The sequence below is a fragment of the Coffea eugenioides genome, chromosome 8 (genome assembly GCF_003713205.1).
Source record: "Coffea eugenioides isolate CCC68of chromosome 8, Ceug_1.0, whole genome shotgun sequence".
NCBI lineage: Eukaryota > Viridiplantae > Streptophyta > Magnoliopsida > Gentianales > Rubiaceae > Coffea > Coffea eugenioides.
In genome coordinates this window covers 35,562,159-35,570,994 of record NC_040042.1, presented here as the reverse complement: position 1 = coordinate 35,570,994, position 8,836 = coordinate 35,562,159, and the positions used below count along the sequence as shown (strand labels likewise).

Sequence of the window (8,836 nt, the reverse complement as noted above, 5' to 3'; positions counted from 1 at the left end):
GAATTTAATAACCACTACCAGAATGACAATCTTGTTAAACCACGAATAATGCACTAGTAGTTTTTTCCATGCTTTGTTCAAAAATTTAAGGAACTACTAAAGTACCAAATATAAAAATAAAGTCATCAAGAACACGTTCCATACTCCTAAGTTTGAACCATCATTATATTTGAATAAATACCTATTGCCACTCAAACTTTTTCTCAAACATTAATATTGGATGAATAAATAAACAATAGAAAGCAAATAAACAGCATATGTGTGAGGACCCGAAAATTTTCTTATTTTTATCGAATATTACTAGTTTATTTAAATATTTATTCACCTGTTTGCTCCGAATATTTTATTCCAAACTTTTTAGACCCAATTACATGGAGTTATGGCTTACGTGTATTTTAAAATGACTTGTTACAAAAATTTAATTTTTGAAAGTTCATTTAGCGAGAATAGTGAATGCGCGTTTGAAGACAATAATCAATTCGAGGGGACAATGAGTTTGGAAAATTAGAAACTTATACATTAGCCTTAAAATAGGTATTTTTATTGTTACGACCCCACTTCTCCCAAGGGCGAACCCAAGAGTATCGGCGGGCCGCCTGCCTGGCTCGCGCCAGGACTCAAAACTTAAAGCAATAAAAGCTAGGTAAACAAAAATTAGATAAACCACAAGCATACTATTCACAATAGCCAACTCCGAAAGAGTTCTATTTACATCCCCAAAAACAGCTAGTCAAACCACTATATTACATTATGATAACAACCAGTAGAAAGTAGACCCTAAGGAGGGTCCTTATACAAACCACCAAAACAAAAATAAACATTTTAATTGTCCAACTATTACAAGCAAACCTAACTATACTAGTAAATATGCCAAGGAGTTCCCCGCGTCGTCCCCTGCTAAGGAAAACAAAGGAAACGGGGTAAGCTATATGCTTAGTAAGTAAACAGGGGTAAAATGGTAAATTTCACATTCAACTAAACAGATAAAATCCAAATATTTCACATCAATACAGGAATGTAACATCACAATGGTAGGATACGGGTTGGCTCCAAAGCCAAGTCGTTTGCCATGCGTGACCTCCTGTCGACACTCCGTCGACCATAAATAAGGTCCGTAGAACTCCACTTGTACTCCCACCTAACACCTTATCACCCTCAATGGCCAGTCACCTCACAAACTTGCTCGAGCGAACGAAATTGAGTTTGGTTCACAAGCTCGGGTCACAAACTTGGTTCACATACTCGGTGAACCGAATTCACAAACTTGGTGACCTCAGACTAGGTTGGACTGGTTTCGACCAAACCCTGACCGGCTCGAATAGTCCATCTAGGTCGGAAGATCAACCCCAACTTACAAACGTCACCCCGAGCTACAAGCTCAAGGGGTTCAAACCCAAAACTCACAAACGTCACCCCGAACTACAAGTTCAAGGGGTTCAAACTAGGCCTGTTGACGACCCGAGCTGCTCGCGAGCCGCTCGCGAGCAGCTCGGGTCAAAGCTCGGCTCGAGCTCGTGTTGACCGAGCTCGAGCCGAGTTTGAGCCGCTAGTTAATATAAACGAGCCGAGCACGAGTCTTTATTTCATAGGCTCGATAGCTCGACGAGCCGCTCGATAGGCTCGAATAATTGTGAAATTATAAAAATACCCCTATATCAATTAAAATTTACAAGTTTATGACTATTTCTCATTTTCTCCATCGATTTACCTAATTCCCAAATCCTCACTTCCTCTGCCGACTCCTGCCGATTCCCAACTCCCAAACTCCAAATTCCCACTTCTGCCGGCTCCATCTCCACCAGCTCCACCCAGCTTTTGCAGGTATGTACTCAGCTTCTCTTTCTTTTCCTTTTCCATTTTCTTTCTTCCCCAGCTTGGCAGCCCCCTCCTTTCAAAGCTTTAGATCTATGGATAATAGCTTTCTTTCTTTCTTCCCCTGCTCGGTAGATCCATCATTTCAAAGCTTTATCATTCAAAGCTTTAGATCTATTGCAAAAGAGGTAGTTGTGGACCCCCGTGATGTTCTTTTGTTTTTTCTTCTACGGTGGTCCAACTTAAGGGCTTGAAGCAGATACATTGACTGGGGAACCCATCTTGAGGCTGATATTGATGGAAATGGAGTTCTGGACTATGGAGAGTTTGTAGCAGTGACGATACACTTACAGAGGATGGAGAATGATGAGCACTTTCGTAGAGCGTTCATGTTTTTTTGACAAAGACGGATTTTTAGCTAATTTGGATATGACAATTTTTGGTTGTTGTTTGGCCCCTTTTTATGGCTTATTTTTAGCTGTGTTCAAAGCTATATTTTTGCTGATTTTTTGTGCTCAATTTCTCAATTAGCAGGCTGATTTTTTGACATTTTTTTGGCTGCTGTTTTTCTTTCTTTCTTTTTTCTTTTTGGATAGCTCATTTGCTGGTTTCTTTTGCTTCTTAATGTAATTAGAGTTGAAGAGCATAATTACAGCTTGGCTTGACGATGAATTGCTGAAGACACAATTTATATTTGAAATTTATTGGTAACTAAAAATTTCAAATGTTGAACATTTAGATTTTTATATATTATATGTTTATGATTATATTAGTGGATAATTTGTACCTCTCAAATCAAGATTATGTGAAAATTGCTGTTATTATTCTTAAATTTTACCAAAAATATGCGGACAAAAATTCTATTTTTTTGCCTAAATTTCGAGAAAGTCAGCTGATTTCGAGCTCATCACGAGCCCAAAAATCGAGCAAAATTTGAGCTAATGTGGCGAGCTGCTTGCGAGCCAAAATCGAGCTAAGCTCGCGAGCTATAATCGAGTCGATCTCGAGTGCCCCTTTGTCTATATCGAGTCGAGCTCGAGCTTCATTTTTCGAGCTCGACGAACTCGAGCTCGAACTCGAGCTCGCGTATAAATAAGCCTAACTCGACTCGATAAGTTCAAAACTCGACTCGACTCGGCTCGTTTGCACCCCTAGTTCAAACCCAAAATAATTCATTTAGACATGTCATGTATAAATATGCACGTAAATTAGGGTTTAGGTTGAGTGTGATGAAGTACACCCTCGCCTAGGTACCCTTTCATTCACCTTAAACACATAAGCAAGTTATATACAAAATGGTCCGAATACTTACTCAAAACACAAAAGTAGTACAAGAGCAGAAACCACTTCGTGCGTGTTAGCTAGAAGTAGGCCTCACCAGCTCCGCCTAACTCACCACGGTCTGAAATAGAAGATTGCATCACATTATATCACAAACGTCCACTAACATGCCCAAAACAAGCAAAACCGTAAAATCGGCACATGCAAGTGCGGAAACGGCAAAATGGACACGCGCGCGCGCGGAACGGCAAACGGAAACGGCCAAATCTGCCATCTCAAGCCGTTTTGATCAAAAGTTAGGCTAGGAATATCGGATCAAGGTGGGTGAGATACCGTTTCGAAACTACGAGGAAGGGCTACAACTTTTATTTAAACATCTCAACCCAGATCTCAATAGGTATTGGTAAAAAATGCACAAAATAGTTCCAGCCATTTCATTTTGGTTTACCAAACAGGCCCTGTTTGAAAGACCATAACTCATGGCTCAGAAATCGGAATCAAGAAATTCCAGAGGCGTTAGAAAGCTCATCCATAAGGTTATAATTTTGGTGTTTGAACTAAAAGATGAATCAATACAGAGCATGGAGGAAAACGGGTCAAAACATTCCTGTCAGAACTGTCCAAATTCGAAGGCAGTTCTGACAACCGATCTTGTTTTGGTCATAATTGAAGCTACGGAACTCGGATTTGGATGAACATTATACCGTTTCGAAGTTAAGACCAAGATCTACATTTCTTGTGAAGAGGTCAACACCCAGTTCATACGTTATAAAAACGGACAGAACATGGTCAGAGGCTTAAACAAGAAACGCGGCAGAATTCTGAGTTTAGAATAGATGCGACTATTTTGGTCATAACTCAGGCTACAGAGATCCGTTTGACTTGAACTTTTGTAGGCATATTCAGGACCTAAGAGGCAACAACTTTCATGTTTTGAGAAACTTCTGAATCAATACGTAGTATCAAGAAAAATGGAGCTCAAGTTCAGGTGCTGGGCTGCACTGCTTCCCCGGATTTGCCGGTTTTGCGCGTCGCAAACGCCTGGTCCGTTCTATGATTGTTATGCAGGTTTTCTAGCTAAATGCACTCCAAATACACACCCTAAACCAACTCCTATGAAGGCTTCCAATGATCCGAAATTGCACCATACAATTTCCACAAACTAACCACATATTATCTACACCTTCTAATTGAACTTCATATGCACTTATTAACTTAATCTAACCATTAGTGCAACAAACCCTAACCAAATTAACCCTAAACCAAGCAATTACTCCTCACTTTAGCCTAGGGTTTCTTAACCCCAAATCAATTTCTACCACCCACTCACCAAACAAATGAAATACATCATCAAACACAACCATAACAAGTTCAATAACACAAGATTAAAGCTAACTAACATGTTTAACATGAAAACCCTTATGAGGGTCCATATGGCCGAACCTCAAGGCCCAAATTTTCACCAAATTGATCCATAACAACAAGTGATAAACATAAGAGGTACCATAGTCAAGCACAACTAAGATCCTTTACCAAAAATAGCCACTAGTTCATCAATCAATAATCAACTTAAGTCTTCAAATAGACTTTCTTACCTCAAGATTAAGTATGTATGATGGGTAATGACCATAAGCCAACTCCAAAGTGGATTCTTTATGCTTCAAAATGAAGATTTATGGAAGGAAAATGATTGAACTTTGCAAACTTCCCTTTGGTCTTCCTTCTCCTTCTCCACGGCTCACACTCTCTCTTTTTCTCTAATTTGTTTGTTTTGTTTTGGTCATATAATGGCTTAGTTGTGACTCATGAATTAATATGTGATGCAAACCCACTTAGGAGAGATATTTTTTTATGGCAACCGATCACACTAAAATCCATTATTTACTTCTTTAGCCCTTTCACCTCAACTTAGCTTTTGTTCCACTCTTGCCCTCAAACATTTGGAACTCTTTCAATTAACTCCATAGGTTATAACTTAATCTAGTCCAAAACATGTAATCACACTTAATTGCTTCACTAATCACCTTCCTATCTTAATCACCTATACTTAATCCCACATAAAAGCAATTAAAGAACAACCTTTTTGTCAAGAGTGAAATTAGGGTTTTAAACCCAACTTAAACTTCTAATACATCATAACACTAAAGGTTTTTTCTAGCTTTTAGGGTTTTCTAACTTTTAATAACTTTTAAACTCACTTAACCGATACAAATCAGATCAAATCCTATATTTACCTATTCTAAAACACACACTAACATAACTAACTTTAATCACCACTCGAACTTATAATTAATACAAAAACTAGGGTTACAATCCTAACCCCAACTTAAGGTTTTCGAAGTAGTCTCAAAACCAAATGTTACAGCACAAATAATGAATATAACCTAATATCAACCTTAAGAACGGACTGGGGCCTCACAACCTCCCCCACTTAGAACAATTTCGTTCTCGAAATTGTTACCTTTGTTCGTGAACCATAAATGCAGGATTTACAAAAGTACGTGTCCTCGGGGTCTATTATTTTCAGGGTTTCCTGTAGTATTCCCATGGCCCTGACCCTGTTGGTCAACCATACGTTCTAACAGGTCAGCCATTCGCCGGATGGCTGTAGCTACTTGATCTGGCTCATGTTCATGTTCCCTTTCAGGGTTTCGTTCTCGCCCGCTACCTCTACCTCGAGTACCGGAGGCCATTTAGGTGCAAAAGTCTATAAATTCAAACATAACGTGTGCTTAGTATTCAAACTAGAAACAAAATAAAGAATACAACGCAGATGCACAAAAGACACGCAAAGAATAAATGCAAAAGATTATACTCAAATATATACATATATTCACAGAGTCACACCAAAAAAATATACAAGTTATCCGACGTCCGGTCGGTACAAAACCACTTATTTACATGAGCACTCCGGCTCCAAAAAGGTAGTCAGTCAACCCGATAACAAAAGAAACTAGCCATGCCAAAAGTAATCCGCCAGATAGTCAAAAGAAAATATAAGGCGACCCTAAACGCCTCCCTTAGGAGCCCAATCCCCAACAGAACCCAAGGTGTCAATCTCGTTCATCGGCGCTGAACCGATAGCTCGTGGCGGTGCCTCTGCGGCCACATCAAATAGAACCTCACAATCTATCGTAATACTTCGGACCCTCTCCCTAAGCTGCCCCTTCAAGGCGAAGAGGTGCTGGTGTGTGTCATGGAGCTGACGGCGTAAAGCGTCCGTCCTCTCCACCTCATCTCGGAGACTCTGCTCCAAGTCCCTAACGCGCTTAGCCTGCCAGTAGTCTCTCTCTCGTGCCTCCTCTAGCTGTCTAGTCAAATGATCGCAAGCCCTCCTCAGGCGACATCGCACGTCGTCCACTGCCAAGACGACCTCATCAGGGTAGCCGTACGTATAGTAACACCCGCAGGGTCGGTACAACACCTGACCAAAAGGGGAATACAAACTGTAGGGCTCTCCAGGCCTCTTCCGATATCGGATCACCCGTTTACGCAAGACCCGGTCCTCCGGGCCCTTCGCACTCGGAGGTCTCGATCCCGGTCCCATGCCGCTGGGTCCCGTACTACTAGAACTGCCCGGATCCATACCTACAAACATTAATTCGTTAGCTCACCGGCATTTTAGCTTAAATATATCATTCATATTAAAAGAATCAAATATGCTTAGTGCCTATCACGTATGTCCCACTTGTCCAAATCCTCTAACCTAGGCGCTCTGATACCACCTGTGACGACCCCACTTCTCCAAAGGGCGAATCCAAGGGTATCGGCGGGCCGCCAGCCTGGCTCGCGCCAGGACTCAAAACATAAAGCAATAAAAGCTAGGTAAACAAAAACTAGATAAACCACAAGCGTACTATTCACAATAGCCAACTCCGAAAGAGTTCTACTTACATCCCCAAAAGCAGCTAGTCAAACCACTATATTACATTATGATAACAACCAGTAGAAAGTAGACCCTAAGGAGGGTCCTTATACAAACCACCAAAACAAAAACAAACATTTTAATTGTTCAACTATTACAAGCAAACCTAACTATACTAGTGAATGTGCCAAGGAGTTCTCCGCGTCGTCCCCTGCTAAGGAAAACAAAGGAAACGGGGTAAGTTATATGCTTTGTAAGTAAACAGGGGTAAAACGGTAAATTTTACATTCAACTAAACGGATAAAAGCCAAATATTTCACATCAATACAGGAATGTAACATCACAATGGTAGGATACGGGTTGGCTCCAAAGTCAAGTCGTTTGCCATGCGTGTCCTCCTGTCGACACTCGGTCGACCATAATTAAGGTCCGTAGAACTCCACTTGTACTCCCACCTAACACCTTATCACCCTCGCTGGCCAGTCACCTCACAAACTTGCTCGAGCGAACGAAATTGAGCTTGGTTCACAAGCTCGGGTCACAAACTTGGTTCACATACTCGGTGAACCGGATTCACAAACTTGGTGACCTCAAACTAGGTTGGACGGGTTTCGACCAAGCCCTGACCGGCTCGAATAGTCCATCTAGGTCGGAAGATCAACCCCAACTTACAAACGTCACCCCGAGCTACAAGCTCAAGGGGTTCAAACCCAAAACTCACAAACGTCACACCGAGCTACAAGCTCAAGGAGTTCAAACCCAAAATAATTCATTTAGACATGTCATGTATAAATATGCACCTAAATTCGGGTTTAGGTCGAGTGCGATGAAGTACACTCTCGCCTAGATACCCTTTCATTCACCTTAAACACATAAGCAAGTTATATACAAAATGGCCAGAATACTTACTCAAAACACAAAAGTAGTACAAGAGCAGAAACCACTTCGTGCGTGTTAGCTCGTAGTAGGCCTCACCAGTTCCGCCTAACTCACCACGGTCTGAAATAGAAGATTGCATCATATTATATCACAAACGTCCACTAACATGCCCAAAACATGCAAAACGGCAAAATTGGCACATGCAAGTGTGGAAACGGCAAAATACACACGCGCGCGCGGAACAGCAAACGGAAACGGCCAAATCTGCCATCTCAAACCGTTTTGATCAAAAATTAGGCTAGAAATATCGGATCAAGGTGGGTGAGACACCGTTTCGAAGCTACGAGGAAGGGCTACAACTTTTATTTAAACATCTCAACCCAGATATCAATAGGTATTGGTCAAAAATGCACAAAATAGTTCCAGTCATTTCATTTTGGTTTACCAAACAGGCCCTGTTTGAAAGACCATAACTCACGACTCAGAAATCAGAATCAAGAAATTCTAGAGGCGTTAGAAAGCTCACCCATAAGGCTATAACTTTCGTGTTTGAACTAAAAGGTGAATCAGTACAGAGCATGGAGGAAAATGGGTCTAAACATTCCTGTCAGAACTGTCCAAATTCGAAGGCAGTTCTGACAACCGATCTTGTTTTGGTCATAACTGAAGCTACGGAACTCGGATTTGGATGAACTTTATACCGTTTCGAAGTTAAGACCAAGATCTACATTTCTTATGAAGAGGTCAACACCCAGTTCGTACGTTATCAAAACGAACAGAACATGGTCAGAGGCTAAAACAAGAAACGCGGCAGAATTCTGAGTTTAGAATAGATGCGACTATTTTGGCCATAACTCAGGCTACAGAGATCCGTTTGACTTGAAATTTTGCAGGCATATTAAGGACCTAAGAGGCTACAACTTTCATGTTTTGAGAAACTACTGAATCAATACGTAGTATCAAGAAAAATGGAGCTCAAGTTCAGGTGCTGGGCTGCCC

At 41.0% G+C, this 8,836-nt stretch overlaps 1 long non-coding RNA gene across 1 annotated transcript; it reads left to right on the top strand.

Moving 5' to 3' along the window:
- The first annotated feature begins 1,667 nt into the window (after nt 1-1,667).
- On the top strand, nt 1,668-2,512 carry LOC113781560. Its single transcript, XR_003469630.1, has 2 exons — nt 1,668-1,821; nt 1,948-2,512. It is a non-coding gene; the product is annotated as an uncharacterized LOC113781560 (long non-coding RNA).
- The last annotated feature ends 6,324 nt before the right edge of the window (nt 2,513-8,836 follow it).